The sequence below is a fragment of the Dasypus novemcinctus genome, chromosome 26 (assembly GCF_030445035.2).
Source record: "Dasypus novemcinctus isolate mDasNov1 chromosome 26, mDasNov1.1.hap2, whole genome shotgun sequence".
Taxonomy (NCBI): domain Eukaryota; kingdom Metazoa; phylum Chordata; class Mammalia; order Cingulata; family Dasypodidae; genus Dasypus; species Dasypus novemcinctus.
The window spans coordinates 2,727,790-2,746,573 of record NC_080698.1 but is presented as its reverse complement, the minus strand read 5'-3'; the positions used below and the strand labels follow the sequence as shown (position 1 = coordinate 2,746,573).

General features: G+C 43.2%; 1 protein-coding gene across 19 annotated transcripts in view; it reads left to right on the top strand.

Moving 5' to 3' along the window:
* ULK4 (unc-51 like kinase 4) overlaps positions 1 to 18,784 on the top strand; it is a 659,217-nt gene that overhangs the window by 389,147 nt on the left and 251,286 nt on the right. The window lies entirely within an intron of this gene.

Sequence of the window (18,784 nt, the reverse complement as noted above, 5' to 3'; positions counted from 1 at the left end):
TGCCATAAAAGATTATTTCAGTAGACAGGCAGAATCATAGTAAAATAATTTAGTGAAAATGAGAGCTAAGAGCATGCTTAATGGAACAGGATTAGATTTAATTTTCTTACTGTTTTCATCATTAAAGCTCCATTATCTTTTCTGAGACCTCATGTAGGCTTCCTGCCACTATGCTTCTCTGAGGCATTTTTGGGGAGCCTGTGAGTTCCATTAAAAACAAAAATAGCTAATAATATGCTCTTCTTTCATTTTGCTATTTGATATCAGTGCCTCACATCCATTTGGAGGCTGTGAGGATTAAGAATTCCTCTAGGGAAGTGGATTTGGCTCAAACAATTGGGCTCCTGTCTACCATATAGGAGGTCCAGGGTTCGATACCCATGGCCTCCTGGTGAAGGCAAGTTGGCCCGTGCGGAGTGCTGCCCCGTGCGAAGAGCTGGCCCAGCAAGATGATGCAACACAAGGAGGCACAGAGGAGAGATAATAAGAGATGCAGCAGATCAGGGAACTGAGGTGGCACAAGAGAATGATCGCCTCTTTCCCACTCTGGAAGGTCCCAGGATCAGTTCCTGCAGCTGCCTAATGAGAATATAAGCAGACACAGAAGAACACACAGTGAATGGACACAGAGAGCAGACAGTGGAAGTAGGGGTAGAAATATATAAATAAATCTTAAAAAAAATAGTTCATCTAGTTATCCTTTTGCATTAAAGCATATCCATAGCTAAATTATGTAGCATATAATAAACAGAATCAGTAACGGTTCTCAAGAAAGTGGTGTTGCTCTGCCTGATGTAACTGGGGAGGCTGCTAGCCTTTCAACAGGAGGCAGAGCCTAGTTAACTCAGGTTCATCTGAAGACAGCGCCCAGAGACTCAGAACCGCAGGACTGGGGGAAGCAGAGAGCGGAGCAGAGGCTAGGGGACAAAGGCAGCCAGAGGTGAGTCGGGGCATCTAGAGGGGCTGGCCCTGCGCGACGCTCCATGGAGATGACCGGGAGGCTGACGCGACCCTGCTCTTGCCCACTCTACACCAAAACGATACAACTGGTGTCCGTGATTTACAGTGACAGTACACAGCCAGTTTGTTTTAATGCCACCAAATCCAAAAGACATTAATAGCCCAGGCCTCATTATTAGTTGGCATTTAGTGTGGATTCCAAAAGTCTCAGCCGGGTGTTCTGAGCTGTCACCCTCAATGTGTCTATCATTTTCCATTTCAGCTGCCAGCTCTTATGTCTTGTCTGTGGAAGCCACAGTCTGTGCTCTGCCTCAGCTTCTCCACCTCTCAGCCTGCTATTCTTCCGTGACCAGCTTTTATGGAAACGAACCTTTCCACAATCCTGTGAATAAACGATTGAGGCTGTTTTGTTTGACTATAGTCACACACCTTAGAAATTGTTATAATTGGACATTATTTAACCCCCCATTTGAATATTCTACCTGTGTGTTCTTTCCTGGGGGTGATTTGGAAAGACATACCATTGGGTTTAGCATCCTAGGATGTTAGAGCAGAAGAGGCCCTTGGAGCTCAAGTGCCCGCGCATCCCTTGGCACTGGCGCCCACATCTGCCTCAGCGGCTGCGGTGCTTCCCCTCTGCCCGTTTCAGGCCCTGCTCTGGGCCGAGCACCTGTCCTAGGCGCTCGAGGCAGGAAGCAGCAGCTGGACACTCTGCCTTTCTTGCGTATTGCAGGGAAAGGCTCCCTTTCACCCGTAAGGATTTAAACAACGTGCTTCCAGCTCCCTGAGGTTTTGCCTCTTTTCCTGCCATTGGTGGATCAGGTGAAGGTGAGCTGATGTCAGGGCTCGGTCGGTGCTGCCACCCTCTTCTCTTTGTGGAGTCCTCCACCCGGACTGAGCCTACACTGCATGGACCTTCAGAGCAAGGGGGAATGGAGACGAATATGAATTATTTCTTCTGCCTCCCAGATAGTTTTTCTTTTTTAACTTGTTACCTGTGCCCTAAGAGACGAGGGTCTAAGATTGTCTAATGTGACTGGCTGGCTAATCGTGAAATCCAGCCTCCCGTGCCTGGTAAAGGCATGTCCCGGAAGCTCAAGGGCGTCTCCTGTAGGTCAGCGACCCCCATGACAGCTGTCACCAGGGTCTGTCCGTGGTCACCCGCTCTCGGTGCCAGCCAGTCAGCCTGCAGGCACCACCCAGCTAGTCATTAGCGGCTCATCAAGGGGCACATGCAGAAAGGGACATGACACCTTTGCTCTGTGTTCTCCCGTGCAGTGGCCAGGTATACAGTATGGCAGCAAGAAGCAATCCTGACATGTGAATGGAGAAACAGCTCCAAGTGCCTGTAGTTTATGAGAATTTACAAGAATCCGAGAGAAAACCACGTTTGCTTTTCTGCTCCCAGTGTGAGACGGGCCTGGGTCACATCTGAGAAAACATTGGACGGTGCTCAAGTGTGGGGACAGGAGCTGCTCTGAGTGCTTCTTTCTGAAATGTTGGTCAGCATTTGGAGGTACCCATGGCTGGGCATGCCCTGGGTCTGTGTTGACTCACTTTGAGCAAAAACACCAGTACAAGACCGAGGTAAACTGCTGCCTTGTGGTCAAGAGGCCTGAGGACTTGGGGTGGTTCCCTGAGCTCAGCCTTACTGGGCCCAGTTTTCCTTCTTCTCCCATCATCCTTCTCTCCATCCCTTCTTCCCTCCTTGTTCCCCCTCCTTGTCTTTCCTTCCCCTCTACATTCTTAGCACTGGTTCTGATTTTTTCTTTGACCTGCATAAGGAAAATTTAATAAAGTTGGCTTGACTTCTGGGCTATCTTAAAGCAGAAGCTCATTGATGGGGGTACGGCAGTTAAACCTTTGAAACACCATGGCCTACCCTTCATCTCCTCCCTATTCCTGCCACCTTAAGTTCAAAGGCCCTCTCATGGACAGGCTGGTGGGACTGGCGCTCTAATGCAGAAACAGTGGAAATGATCAATGGGGCACTCCTCAAATGAGTCTTGGATGCCTACGCTTTGCCAGGCCCCCCAAAGGTATTTGTCCTAGACTAGACATTGAAGAGGAGGGCCGGGTTTCAGCTACGTCTCAAGGCCTTGGGAGACCCTTAGCCTGGTTTGGCTTAGGCAAATTAAGCTTTCAGCAGTTCCCTTCTGGACTTAAGAAATTGGGGCCAGCCAGTGGATGGTCACTTTCTCCTATAGTCATGTCTGTCCCTCTTCCAACCCTTTACCTCTATAACTTTGTTCTTTGCATGCTTAGCATGTGCACAGTTTATGCACAAACCTGTGGGTTTATCCTCTTTTCCATAGTTTTCCAGCATGAAACTTTGGACTTAACTTATTGACCCACATAAACACTTCATGCTTATATATAGTGTATCTTCTAATTCTACTTAATCAAGAAATGCCAGTACAGACACAAAATAATATCTGGGAGGTGAAAAAACTCTTGGGATCATTTTTTCCTATTGTAACCAATTTATTCTCCAAGATAGTGTAGCTTGTCATTGTGTGGCCAAAAATGAGCTTATTGAATGTTCCACAGTGATTACTGGAATGCAAATATAATCACTATTTTCTAAGTAGAGTCCAAGAAAAGAAAACTGATTGCCTTCATTTCTAGACATTGAAAACAGAAGTGTGATCATGCATAAAATACTAAGTGCAGCAAATTCCAGGATGAGCAACAAAGTTCCAGACTGCCTTATGCCACTGTTTTTTAAGATACTAATGTACTTGCAGTTCTACTGATGTCTGACTTGTTACCCCCAGAATAATTTATTGGAAAAAAATGTGTTCCTTGTTTAAAAGTTCAGTGTTACTGTGACATGATTAAACTCTCCTATTGCCTCTTTAGAGATAACCCTCTGCTATAAAACTGATTGAAAATTCTTATCAGAATTTATTTGCTTCTGGGGTGTGGGGTATAATTTCCTCAAAAATAGCTCATTTACCACTTGCTGTTCAGAAATAAGAGCTGATTTACCAAAGGCAATCAGATCTGCAGCTCTGGAGAGCATGTTTACAGCTTTTCTCTAGTATGTGCAAATATGGAAGTTAATACTACATTTTTGAAGTTGCATCCTTGACTTTATATTCCCTGGTGTGATTTTAAGGAACTGAATTGTGAGGGGCAGAGTGAGGCAGTGGGAAGGAGGGTGCACTTTTGAGTGTGAGTTGCAGCACTGCACTACCCTCATATTCTTTCTTGAGGCTGGGGCTTCCATTTCTTGATCTTCAAGATCTAAGGATTGAACTGCAAAGGTCTTGAAGCTTCTTCAAGTCCAGTAGTTTATGAGTCTTGCCTTGCTCCAGGCTTTTCAGCTGCTTCAGGGCAGGCCAAGGCTTGTGCTCTTGTCTTTCTCAATCCAGCTTTCCGCTCTACCACACTAGTTTTTGCTCTTGGAAACCTAGGTTTAAATAAACTTCTAGCCAATTCCTACAAAAATCTTTTTACTGCGTAATGTACTAGTACCTCTTTGAGACAGGGACTCTGAGGACCAATACTTGGTGAACTTCCATTGCAAAAACTTAAAAAATTCCCGTAGTAAAAGACAGCTGAAATTGAAAACTGATTTGTGGTTATTGTATCTTTCCATTCATTTTTACCACGTGCAGCAGCATGGAAAACATATACTCCTAAAAGCCTGAGGCACTTTGACACAGTTTCAATGGGATTCTTCAAAAAGACAAGTGGTCACCAATATTAAGAAGTGCCTCATCACTGAAAAAAGGAAATATTATATATGGTAAAAGTGAATGGAAAGTATAATACAAAAGCTTCAAACTGGCACACTTCTACTTTTCTGAGTGTTTTTATTGAGAAGGGTTGCTGGATTTTGTCAGATGCTCTTTCTGCATCAATTGAGATGCTCGTGTAGTTTTTTCCATTCATTCTGTTAATGTGTTGTATTACATGAATTGATTTTCTTATGTCAAACCATCCTTTAAAATACTGGGATAAATCCCACTTGATCATGGTATATAATTCTTTACCATGCTCTTGCTTTTGGTTTGTTAGTATTTTGTTGAGAATTTCAACACTGACATTCGTAAGGGATATTTGTCTCTAATTTTCTTTGCTTGTGGTATGTTTATCTGATTTTGGTTTGAGGGTGATATTGGCCCTATAGAATAGATTAGGAAGTGTTCCCTGTCTTCAGTTTTGTTCTTTTTTTTTAAAAGATTTATTTTTATTTATTTTGCCCCACCCCCTGTTGTTTGTGCTCTCTGTCTGCTGTCTGTGTCTGTTCGTTGTGTGCCCTCTGTGTTTGCTCATCTTCTTTTTCAGGAGGCACTGGGAACCAAACCTGGTACCTCCCATGTGGGAGGGAGGTGCCCAGTTGCTTGAGCCACATCCGCTCCCTGCTTGTTGTGTGTCTTGTCATGTTTCCTCATTGTGTCACCTTGTTGTGTCATTTTGTTGCATCAGCTCACCGCACCAGCCAGTCAGGTCAACTTGCCGTCTTGCTCATCTTCTTTAGGAGACACGGGGAACCAAACCCAGGACCTCCCATGTGGTAGGTAGGCACCCAACTGCTTGAACCACATCTGCTTCTTCTCTTCAGTTTTTGGGGAAGAATTTTGAAGGTTTTTGATAAGTGATTCAATCTCTTATATTTAATCTGTTGAGATCTTCTGTTTCTTCTTGAGTCAGTATAGGTTGTTTGTGTTTTTCAAGGAATTTGTCCATTTCATCTACGTTACTTGTTGGTAGACATTTGTTCATAGTATCCTCTTATAATCCTTTTTTTTTTGTGTGTGTGTGGGGGGTCAGTAGTAATGTCTCTTCTTTCATTTCTGAATTTTTCCCTTTGCATTCTCTTTTTTCTTGTGTCAGTCTAGCTACATGATAGTTGATTTTATTGATTTTTTTCCCCCCAAGAACTTAGTTTTGGTTTCCTCAATTCTATTGTTTGTTTGTTTTGTTTTTAAATTCTCTATCTTATTTTTCTTCACTTTAGCCTTATATCCCTCCTCTGGTCATTTGGGTGTTTTGTTCTTCTTTGCCCAGATACTTCAATTGTTGGTTAGGTCTCTGATTTGAGAACTTTCTTATTTTTATGTAAGCGTTCAGAGCTATAAATTTCCTTCTGAGCACTGTCTTTGCTGCCTGCCATATGTTTTAGCATGTTGTATTTTCATTTTTATTCACCTCAAGGTATTTCCTAAATTTCCTTGTGATTTCTTATTCAACTCATTATTTAAGAGTATGTTTTTTAATTTCCACATATTTATGAATTTTTCATTCTTTTTCTGTTGTTATAGCTTAATTCCATTGGGGTCAGAGAAGATACATTGTATGTTTTCAATATTTTTGTATTTTGTATATCTTGTTTTGTAACCTAATATATAGTCTATCCTGGGGAATGATCCATGTGCACTCAAGAATATGTATTCTGCTGCTCTTGGGTGAAGTGTTCTATATATATATATTCTGTTAGCTAGAGATGGTTTATACTATTGTTCAAGTCTTTTATTTCTTATTGATCTTCTCTTTAAGTGTTCTATTTATTATTTAAAGTGGTATATTGCATTCTCCTATTAATGTAAAAGCATCTATTTCTCCCTTTGAATCTGTCAATATTTGCTTTATATGTTTTGGGAATCTGCTGTTAGTGCATTATGTATTTATAACTGTCATGTCTTCTTGTTGAGTTGACCCCTTTAATGGTACATAATGTTGTTCTTTGCCCCTTGTAACAGTTTTTGACTTAAAGTCTCTTTTTTCTGTTGTGAGCAAAGCTACCTTAGTTCTCTTTTGGTTACTATTTGTTTAGTATATTTTTCCTGTTATTTCACCTTCAGTCTACTTGGGTTTTTGAATTTAAGGCAAGTCTCTTGTAAACAGAATATGGTTGGCTCATGCTTTTTAAATCCATTCTGCCAATCTCTATCTTTTGACTGGAGAGTTTAATCCATTCATATTTAAAGTAAGTACTGATAATATAGTTTTTCCTTTTATTTTGCTTTTTGGTCTTTGTAAGTCATACCTTTTTGTCCCTCAAATTTACTGTTAATGCCAACTTACATATTTATTTGAGTTTAAATTTTTTTTTCCTTCTTAAGTCCTTCCCATTTCTTTCTTCATGTATTTTTCATATGTTTTCTTTGTGGCTACCAGGGGGCTTAAATTTCACATAGTAAATTTTTAACAATCACCTTTGATTTGATACCAACTAAACCCTAATAGCCTACAAATACACTGCTCCTTTACCTTTATGTATCCCCTCCTTTTTGTTTCACTTGTTACAAATTATATCTTTATACATTCTGGGTCCAAAGACATGTATCTATCATTACATTTGTGTATTTCCATTTGAGAATGTTTAAGAAGTGAAATGTGGGATTGCATACCAAAAAATGTGCTACAATAGCACGGGCATTCATATTTGCCCCTATGGTTGCCTTTACTGGAGGTCTTAGCTTCTTTGTGCTGCTTTCCTTTCGTTCTGAAGAACTCCCTTCAGTGCGCTTGTAGGGCAGGTCTTGTAGCCACGAACTCCCTCAGCTTTTGTTGATCTGGAATGTCTTAATGGTGCCCTCATTTTTGAAATGCAGTTTTGCCAGATATAAAATCCTTCGTGGCATTTTTTTTCTTTTAGCACTTTAAATATTTTGTCCCGCTGCCATCTTTTCATCATTGTTTCTGGTGAGAAATCGACACTCATCTTATTGGGGCTCCCCTGTACATAATACGTTGTTTTTCTCTTACAGCTTTCAGAATTCTCTGTCCTTGTTATTTGACAGTTTGACTGCTATGTGAGTGGTCGTAATCCTGCTTGGAGTTCACTGGGCTTCTTGAATGTGCATTTTTATGTCTTTCATCAAGTTTGCAAAAAATTGTCATTATTTCTCTGAATATTCCTCTGCCCCTTTCTCTCTTCTTTCCTCTGGGGACACCCATAGGCTACATAGTGGTGTGTGTGATGCCATCTCCTTGGTCTCTCAGGCTCTGTTTACCTTTTCCATTCTTTCTTCTTTCTGTTCTTCATCCTGGATTATTTCAGTTGTCTTGTGTTTGAGTTTCCTGATTCATTCTTCTACTTGCTTCACTCTACTGTTGTAACTGTACAGGGAATTTTTAAATTTCATTTATGGTAGTATTCAAGTCCAGTATTCCTTATGGTTTCTTTTTAAACTCTCTGTCTCCATTGAGAGTCTCATATCGTTCATTTGTTACTTCCTGATCTCCTTCAGTGTTTCCTCTTTGGTTTCCTTTATCTCTTTGAGTATATTGAGAAGTATGTTTTTAAAGTCATTTGTCCAGTATGTCCAAAGTCTGGTCTTCTTTGTTGATAGTTTGCATTTTTATCTTGTTCCTTTGCATGATCTGTCCTTTCCTCCTTGTCTTGTAATCTTTTGTTGTACACTGGACACTTTAATATTTATAAGTGTTAACTCTGAGATTTTAAGTCCCTGACTTGTCTGTGCTTTATGTTATGTTTGTATCCAGATAGTGATATGGCAGAGATCTCCTTTAGTGCCAGGAGCTATCATGAACTGACAAATATAAAAAACACCTTTCACAATCTTTGCTTATTCTGCATTGGCTGACGTTCTGCAGAGTTTACTCCTATCGAGAAGATCAGCCTGAGGCAAATGTGAAGATCAGCGTTCCCTTGTGTTTTTTAAGTCTGTGTCTTATCCTGAACTTGTGCTTGCTTGTGGCTTTAGCAATTACCCTGCTTAGTGGAATTCTATTGCTTGCTCTATTCCCAATGAAACACTTTCTCCTCATCCTAGGTGCACCATTTTATGACTCAAAGCTGGTAATCCTTTGCTGCAGGCCACTTTGACTTAATTGTTTCTTACATTACTTTAGCTATCTGCAAGCTGCTTCTGCTCTTTGGGCAAATTTTAGGGGGACAAGCCAGAGAGGAATTTCTGGTTCAGCCTTTCAGGCTGCCACCTGTAGTCTGGTGCTGAAGTACAGGCACCAGTTTGCACATAGGGGTGACTCTGTCCCCTCTGGAATGAGGCCAGGATCACGCAGTGGGAGTGCAGGCTAGCTCCACACTCTGTGGAAGGTGGGTGGGCAGAGGGGCCATTAAGGGTGCCCTGAGCTTCTGCCTTTTTTTTTTGTTCCTTTAAGGAGGTGCTGGGAATTGAACCTAGGACCTTATACATGGGAATCAGGTGCTCAACCACTGAGCTACATCTGCTCCCCTTCTACTGTTTTTAAAGCTGGCTTTTCTTTATTTGGCATTCATCAAGTTACTACATCTTGTAACTTTTCTGGAGTTCTGAAGACGATGGGTCTTTTTCACTAGTTGTGCAAAGTTTCTTTGGGAAACAGCATCGTGGAGTATCTCATGCTGCCATCTTGGTCCTACTAGAAGCCAGGTGACAGCATGTCAGAGATATTATGCATTGTAGTCTAAGTTAAAAACAAAACAAAACTGAATTCCTCATTTATTACAGACAGTATTCAAAAGTAAATATAAGTTAATTGAAAAATATTTGATAAAGACTGATGTTTTTCCTTTTGTAGTTCCATTTCACTTCATTATTACATAGTAACAGATTCTAGGTGCTCAATAAATATTTATTATTAATCAAAAGCAATTTCTAGTTGCTGTCTTACTTATTTCTTGAAGGCATGTCCAACATGCTGAACTCCTCCCCAGTTTGTATTCAGCCAAACAACTTTAAGCAGGATTGATTTTCAAATTTTCCAGGTGACACTATGTACCTGGCACTGTACTAGGCTCTGGGGACACAGTTAAAAGTTCCATTCCTGCCTTCAGTGAGTTTGTGTTTGGTGAAGAGTGGGATGAACCAAGTTCCTGTGGCAGAGGCAGCCATTGGACAGGAATGAAAACCTTGTCAAACACAGAGAGGGCATTCATACGCACAGGCACAGCTTCAGGAATGCTCAGCAGAGGAAGTGACATCTGGTCTGAAATTCTAAGAGTGGGTCTTAGTTTGCTAATACTATGTCTTTAGAATTTTTTGACAGTGACTGGGATGGCAGGGACACAAGGAGAAGGCAGAAGGAGTTGTTTGCCAGGATGTACACTTGGATTTTCTCATTTGTCCTCCCTACTTCGGGCTGGTTTTTATCTCGGATTGACCTGTCTTTCCATGCTCCAGGTGGACACATGAAAGAGGCCCAGTCCATCCCTGGGACGTGGTACTGGTGCCCCTTTGGCTCTGCTGCCAGGGTTCTTCTGCTGAGCGGTGTTGGCGTGGGTCTGCCGTACCTGCACTGAGGCTGGAAGCTGCAGTAAAGCGTTTGTGCAGACCAAAAGCCAAGCGATGCAGTGCACCTGCACAGTGCCGCTGGTGTGAGGAAGGACTGGCGTTCCAGTGCGGGGCTCACCATACTGACTGGCAAATGCTACCTGCTAATCCACACCCCTCGCCTGCGCCAGCTGCAGTGTGTTGCTAAGTATCACTCGTGTTTGTTGTTGTTAGATGACTTCTACAATGTCAATTTAAAAAATAATTTTAAAATCCACCTTCTCCTGTCTTTAATGAAAAAGATGAATGAAGCCCCCTCAGATAAAGATGTCCCAAATGAGAGTAGGCACTTAATTCTATACTTGCAGTCACTTATGGTGAGAGCAGCATACATTTAGGCTACAGCTGCAAGAAAAGCCTCCTGCAAGGTTCTCCCTTAGCCTCCTCAGCCCCTCAGAGTCTCTTCAGACCTCAGAAACCCAGGCCATGCAGGCAGAGAAGTTCTTTAACTGCGTCACAGATGACAGAAAAACAAGGTGGCAGTTACCCAGTCCCCAATTTCAGCGTACCCTAGATAGTCCCACGTTGGACCTCCATATCCTGGGCTTGCTTCCCAGTAAATCCTATGTGTATATTTATGAAAGAAGTGAGTGAATTAATTATGCCTGTACCTTACAGTTTAATTCAGTTTGCTCCCTTCCCTCCTCCTCACCCCAGGGTCGGTATTTGGCTTAATGAATCCTGAGCCTGTTTCCAAATGTAATGGCTACTGATCTGGGAGTGAAAGCCTTGGAGCAGCAGGCCCTTGCCTCCGCTATCGCTCGACCCTGGTGGCCTCCTCTCTTTTCAGTCCTTGAGTCCCACTGGTGCTCTGGACACAGATTGGCCTGGGGAGTGCAACGGCCCCTTGTCTTGGGCCTTGCTGGGGACTGAGCTGGGTGCCCCCATGTGGTCAAGCTCCTGGTCTTGGCCCACATCCTGGTGGGTGGACGCACTGTAAATATGTTCCCTTAAAGATGGCACTTGAGTGGAGTTAACCTAGCACAGGTTAACTTCTGGGCTTTCACCCAGACGGTTGGAGGCCTTGGTAAAAGAGTGAAAGTCAGACGGATAGCAGAGCCAGTGGAGCAGCCGGAAGTGGGGAGTCAGTGGACCCCCGGGGAGAGCGGAGAAGACGCTGCCATGAGCACCGCCGTGTGGGGAAAAGCCCTGAAGCCCCGAAGAATGCCGGCCAGAAGATACCGGTCCTAGAGGAAGCAGGCCTTCCAGCCTCCGAAACCAGGAGCTGAGAAATTCCTGCTGTGAAGTCCACCCATTGTGCGGTTTAATTTATAGTTGTTTCAGCAGCTGGGAAATTAAACAGGCCCTCTGTAGTAGCCTCACATATGTTCCTCAGGCCTGTAGCCCCCAGATTCAAGCCACAGGAATGGAGTTGGAGATCTATCCCACCTTAGAAAAAGGAATCAGGAAGACGTAGAAGAGGTGAGGTTGGAAGTGGAGATGCCTTTTACGAGGTTGTGGCACTCCAGCTAGAGATGACAAGTGGTGGTGGGGACGGAGAGGATAGAGCTAAGAGGAGTTCAAGGAGGAACCAAGGAGCTTTGTGGATTTTTGGGTGTGGGGGACAAGAGAGACAACAGCCTCACATGCTCCAAGATTCCTGGCTGGGTAACTGGGAAGACTGGGGGGCCGTTCATTGAAGTGGGATGTAGAAAAGGCGGAGGAAGATGACGAATTCATTTAGATGAGAGTTGCCTGTGGAACAGCCTCGTAAGAAACCATCAGCAACATGAAAGGTGCCCTCTTCCCCTCAGATACGTTTATTTCACTGGAATGCTCTGAAGACTTTTCTGTGCGTGGGGCCATACGGAAGGATGTTTGAAAAGGAGATTGAGTGTAGGCTACTGCTAAGTATGGGAGCACCCTTTTTGCACACACTGTATGAGCGTGTACATGGGAGACTGGCATTCTTTAGAGCACCGTTAAGTTTGTTTTGAAATGGAATCTGAACACATGTTGGCCAGGAAGTGCTGGACTTTTGTATCTGAGTGACTGCATGTTTATGTGCATGACGTTCTTCAGTCTTGGTGGTCTCTTGTGTCCCCAGGACGAGTTCTTTTTCAGTTAATGTGCATTCTGACCCAGATCAGGGCAGAAGAGAGGACTGGGCTCGTGGTTACTTCCCCTTGTTAAAGGGATTTCCCACCTTGGCTGTTTGGCCCCTTACCTAACTTTTTAACCCAAACATCCAAGTTTTTAGTGGCATTACCTCTTCATTAGGACCAAGTGTAAAGCCCTGCACGCAGTGAACCCACTTTGGAAAGGCAGCTGTTTTGTGCCCTTGGTATGTTCCAGCTGTCCTCTTTAAGCACCGAAGCCATCAGTTTTGAGAAGACTGACTCTTCAGGCTCCAGTGCTCTCCTGTCTGAAGCTGTACATTTTAATGAAGTTGTTTCATCTATGTTGCCAAACACTAGCATTTTGCTGCTTCAATTCTAATTATCTCTGCTGGCAAATGCTATGTTTTATTAGCACCTCAAGTGTTCTGTTTAGTGAATGTCCATACAGTGTGGTGTTAGGCATACAAATTAGTCAGCTGAGCTTATTGATGGGTTATGGATGAAGGAGTTAAATACTTTCCTCTCCATCTCAAAGTGCAATGGGATCTCCTGTGGCTTTGTAGGATACCAGTGGTACCCTTTTATTGAGCTAAGCTTCACCTCTCCCTCCCATCAACCAGTGCTGATACCAGATATCTGTATAATGTAGCTATTACTGGTAGCTTGGGTATTTTTATTCTTTTGGATAATATACTCATTTTTTTCTTTTTCTGTTACATCTTACCCTACAGGAATGTATTGCATGTAGCATGGTGATATCCATGTCTGGAAAGCCGAGATCCTAGTGGTGGGGGCAGGGGGCAGTGGGGATTGACTTGAATGAAAGTGTCACAATAGCAGTCTTGAATCATGATTACTTCTTGTTCTTCCCACCCCTACCCTAGCTCTTTTACAAATGTCTCCCAAATAACCCTGTGGGTTGGAAGCAGTGTTAGCTAGCCGGGGTGTGCTGCCTGCTGGGGACCTGGTACCACTTCCCTTTTCTGCTGGTTGGAGTTACTGTGGTCCCGAGTGGTGATTCCTCATGTGTAGGAGCTTGGCTTCTGGAGTCTGGCAGACCGAACCCTGCTCCACTGTGAAATGCTGGGTGGTTTTGGGCCAGTTACATTTTACCTTGCTGATCTCAGTTTCCTTGCCTGTAAAAAGGGATTGCCCTTTACAAGTTTCTGTAAGGATTAAATGAGACGAGGTAGGGAAAGTCCTTGGGGTACAGAGCATGGCACCTAGTAAATTCTCAGTACGTCGTCAGTACTGCTCTTCCAGCATGGGGCTGCTGAGCTGCAGGCTCTACCTGCCAGATGCCACTGGGGCCTGGGGCCTGGACCCCGCACCACGCCTCTTGTCCTCAGCGCCTCTTGCAGGCCGTTACCTGCTTTGCCTCTCCTCACTCTGCACAACTTGCAGGCTCCTGAGTGCCAATATTGCAAACTCCTTGCTTTCTAATGAGCCATGGGGATTAAAAATTTGAAAAGACTTCAGGATTTTTTTTACCCAGCCTTCTGTTATAGTGCTTCCACCTTGAGATTCAGGAGAACATTTTTTTGGGAGGGGCTGTCCCAGAGGAGTGTCTAATGATGATAATACCCGTCTTTGACCCTGATCCAGCTCTGTCCTGTGGTCTTGGAGCCAAATTTTTATGTCCCTTTTCTCTTTCCTCCTCTCTTCTATTGGTGCTCTAGAAGGGCTCCTGCCCTGCATATTTACTTCCTTATTTTCTCCCTTTACATATTCCTTTACTCTAACTTTAAGAAGTAAATGTGATTTTTTTTCAACGTATAATTTCCCCCCACTGACTAATATAGTTGTAAACAGCAAGAACAACTCATAAAAATCACTAAAAGAAATGAAATAACTCAATTTGACCAAACTTAATAGCAGTGTGCTTAATTCATATTTACACCTCAACTGCTCTTACCATGTATTTAGCATTCCTTCTGGGAGAAATTATTGTCTGAGCATAGCAGTAGCTGTCTAAGTTTCCTTAGAGCCACATTATTATCTTGAGCAGGAATAATCGTACCACTTCTCGGTCTCCCTCCCCCCAACATTATATGAGATGTATGTATACCTATAAAAGGGTAGAGTAAGTAAATATCTATCATATAGTTTTATAGAGCCCCCTTCATACTGAACCAAGTTCAAGCTATGAATGGTTTGAAAATCAACAACAAAGAACCTGAAAAACAACAGTGATTTTAGTACTGTCTGGAGTAGAAAAGGAACCATTTCTTCCAGTATGGTTGTAGGATTATTGGTCTTGTATTTATTCTGTACATCAAAATTTTCTCCTGAATATTCCTAGTCTTAAGCCTCGTGGGGGTCCTTGATAGTCAGCATGTACCTCAGCTCTGCACACCTCTGCACAGTGAGTAGAGGGGCTCCCAGAAGCCTCCATTCCTCAGTGGCTCTGAGATCTCTAGTCCGGGAGCCCCAGAACCTGGTTGGCCCGGGTCAGATGCTGGGTGCTTAGTGTCCAGTGATAGCAGAGATTCTGAGAGTTGGCTTTTGAACTGAAAGAAATGCTTGTATCATTACATTGCGCTTCTCCCATGAACACAAGGAAAAATCTCAAGTTCTGGCTTTAGAACTAGCAAAAATATTGCCAGCAGCACAATAGAAAATGTGTATTTAGTCATAAAAATGTTTATATCAAAGAAATGATGGGTATTATCTCCAGTAAGCCTGACCTATCTTGACTGACAGACTGGTCTTTGAACAGGGTCAATATTTGTCATTCTACCAAATGGGACCAAAAAAAAATCATTAGCCTCACTTTTCTTCACAAGAATAGGTTTCCTATGTATTGTTAGTTGCTTTATCATCAGTAACAAGTAGTGTCATCTTTGTGCTTATTAATCACCCTTTCTTCCAGACAACTGTAAGAATAATTAGGTGAAATTTGGTGCAGACCATCACCTCCACATTAATCTTCTTAGGCTGGTGTCAGTGAAGTGTTCTTCCATTAACATCCACCAGAAAGGGACTCTTAACTGTGTACTTCCAAAGTGGGATCTCTTAGGCATCAGTATTTGGAAAGGAAAACCTGTGTTTATATCACAGTAAGACTTAGATAGCAAGACTCACATGAAATCATATGTATTAGTCAGCCAAAGGGGTGCTAATGCAAAATATCAGAAATCAGTTGGCTTTTCTTTCTTTCTTTTTTTTTTTTTTAAAGATTTATTTTTTATTTATTTAATTCCCCTCCCCCGGCCGTCTGTTCTCTGTGTCTCCCTACTGCGTCCTGTTTCTTTGTCCGCCTCTGTTGTCGTCAGCGGCACGGGAAGTGTGGGTGGCGCCATTCCTCGGCAGGCCCCTCCCTCCTTCGTGCTGGGCGGCTCTCCTTACGGGGCGCACTCCTTGCGCGTGGGGCTCCCCTACGCGGGGGACACCCCTGCATGGCAGGGCACTCCTTGCGCACATCAGCACTGTGCATGGGCCAGCTCCACACGGGTCAAGGAGGCCCGGGGCCGGAACCGCGGGCCTCCCATGTGGTAGACGGACGCCCCAACCACTGGGCCAAAGTCCGTTTCCCCCAGTTGGCTTTTCTAAAGAGTATTTATTTGGGGTAGAAGCTTACTGTTACCAGGCCATAAAGCATAAGTTATTTCCCCCACCAAAGTCCGTTGCCATGTGTTGGAGCAAGATGGTTGCCAACATCTGCCAGGGCTCAGGCTTCCTGGGTTCCTCTCTTCCCAGGGCTGAGTTAGTTTCTAGGCTCAGCTCCTCTGTTTTCTCCACTAGGTCAGCTGTGGACTCTGAGGCTCTCTAGGCTTTGCCTCTCTTTTCAAGGCCAGCTGTAGACTATCAGGCAGCCGGCTCTGTCTCTTTCCCTGGGGCGTCATTCTCTCTGGGCTCAGCTGCTCAGCCCCTCTTTGTGCTTACTTCCCAGGCACCAGCTCAAAACTCCAGTTCTGTCCTTTGCCATGTCTTTTATCTGTGAGTCCCCACCCACCAAGGGGCAGGTACTCTTAGCACCTACTGATGTGGCACAATCAAAGCCCTAATCATAATTTAGTCATGCCCAGATACAGACCAGTTTACAAACAAAATCCAATATAGGTTTTTGGAATTCATGAACCATATCAAACTGCTACACATGTGGTACCCTTATTCATTTCTCTCATCAGAGAGCAGTTTCAGAGCCAGGTGCAGTGTTGGTGTTTTGTAAGCTTTAGAGGTCATGTGCCCATCAGGGGACCCCTGGCCGCTCTGTACTGTGTCCTTACTCTGGGACCTGGGTGGTTGTCATTTCTATCCTCTGCAAGGACACTGGTCATGGGAACAGAATTTAGAGACCATGTTCCTATTAGAGGGCCCCTGGCTGCTCTGTACCATGTTGTTGCTCTGGGACCTGGGCAGTCATAGCTTCCTGTGCAAGGACACTGGTCATGGGGGCAGAGACCAAAGAGAACATGATGGCCCTTAACTTCAGCCCCAAAGTAATGGCTTTCATTGCTCAAAGCAAGTCTTATGGTCATCTCTAATTTCAGTTGGGCAGGGGAGTGCCATCCTACTGCATACCCAGAAGGAGAGAGAAGTGGAAAAGTTATGTGCATTCTTAATGACTAACTCAAAGCAAAAATATGTAGATGCGTTTTTAAAATTTAAGACTGATTCCTTGAAGAGACCAATAAAATAGAGCTTTGGCAAGTCTAATCAACAAGAAAGTGGGAAGACACAGTGTCAGAAGCAATGTAAATAAGATTCAGAGAAGATTTGTGAAGGCATACAATAATATGCATAGTTTTATTAAAATGTGTTTGAAAATGTGGACACTGTAGATAATTATTATGGGTTAAATTGTATCGGCTCCAAAAGATATATTCAAATCCTAACCCCTAGTCCCATGAATGTGACCCAGTTTAAAAAACAGGGTCTTTGAAGATATGATTAAAGATGAGGCCAGCTGGACTAGGGTGGACCCCAGTCCATCACACCTAAGAAATCCATCTAAGAAGAGGAAGTTTGCATGGACAGACATAGGAGAAGACGCCATGTGACGATGGAGGCAGAGATTTAAGTGCTGCATCTGCAAGCTGGGCAATTCCAGTGACTGCACACGCCACCAGAGCTGGAGGAGGCAAGCCCTTGGGTTTCAGAGCCAGCGTGACCCTGATGACACCTTGGTTTTGGGCTTCTGGCCTCTAGAACAGCGAGACAATACATTTCTGTTGTTTTAAGCCACCCAGTTTGTGGTACTTTTTGATGGCAGGCCTAGGAATCTAAGACAAATTTTTGAGCAAAATGCAAATAACCAAAATTGTCTCAAGGTGTAGATTTCTGAATAGAAGATATTTTTAAAAATATTAAAAGACCTTTCAGTAAAAATGTCCTAGGCCCAGCTGATTTTTGTGAATTGAGTTCTACCATATCTCCTAGAAACAGACATTAGATGCACAATAAGACTTGTGGAATAGAATGAATAGACTAAGTTAACATTAAATTGACACCAAAATCAGATGGGGATACTACTCATAGGTCAATATCATTTATGAACATAGATGCAGTGATTCTACACAAATTACCTAACTGAACCTACCAGGACATTAAAAGGATAAATGTGTCTCCCCTCCTTCAGATCTTCACTCAAATGTCACCCTGTGAAGGAGGCATGTCCTGCTTGTCCTATTTAAAATTGCAGCCTGCCACCAGCACTCCTAATCCACTTTACCCTGTTCTTTTATTTTCCACAGTGTGTATTGCCTTTTAATATAGTGTATAATTTACTTATTTATAATGTTTGTCTTCTACCCCTACTACAAGGTAAATGATGCAAGGGCAGGAACTTTTAAAAAAATTTATTGCAAAATATATATAACATAATCGTTGCTATTTTAATGATTTAAAGTGTGCAATTCAGTGATTTTAATTACTTTCACAATGTTTTTGTAACCATCGCCACTATCTACCTCTAGAACTTTTTTATTACCCCAACGAATCTCTACTCTTTCAGCAATAATTGCCCATTCTCCTCCTCCCTAGACTCTGGTAACCTTTAACACAGGAAACAATTTACCTTTTTTTTTTTTTATTTGTTTCTTGTCTGTTGTCTTTTCCCTGAGGGCAGGAAACTTTGCTTTGTTCACTAATACGTCACAAGTGCTTCAGCTAGTGCCTGGCACAGAGCGGATGGTCGTACGTGACGAATGGATTTGTTGGAAAGGTCCATTCCCAGGAAAATGAAACCTTTTGTGAACTCAGCCCACTGCTGAGTCCTGACACATCATAGCTAATCAATCATTAATTATTTGGGGAACAATTTAATACACATGATATAATTTATGTTTATTAAAAAAGAGTCAGCTATATATTTCCATATGTGTGTGTAAAAGTAAACAGAAAATGGTCTGGATGGAACTGACTACACTGATAATATGTGGTGCATTTTAGGTTGAGTGTGCTCAAGCTGTGAGGGGAACAGCCCAGGGCTAGTGTAAGACAAGCTGGGTGCCTGGAAGCACTCAGCCCACGTGAGCACTGGTACTTGCACAGCCTGAGAGTGGGCCTTCC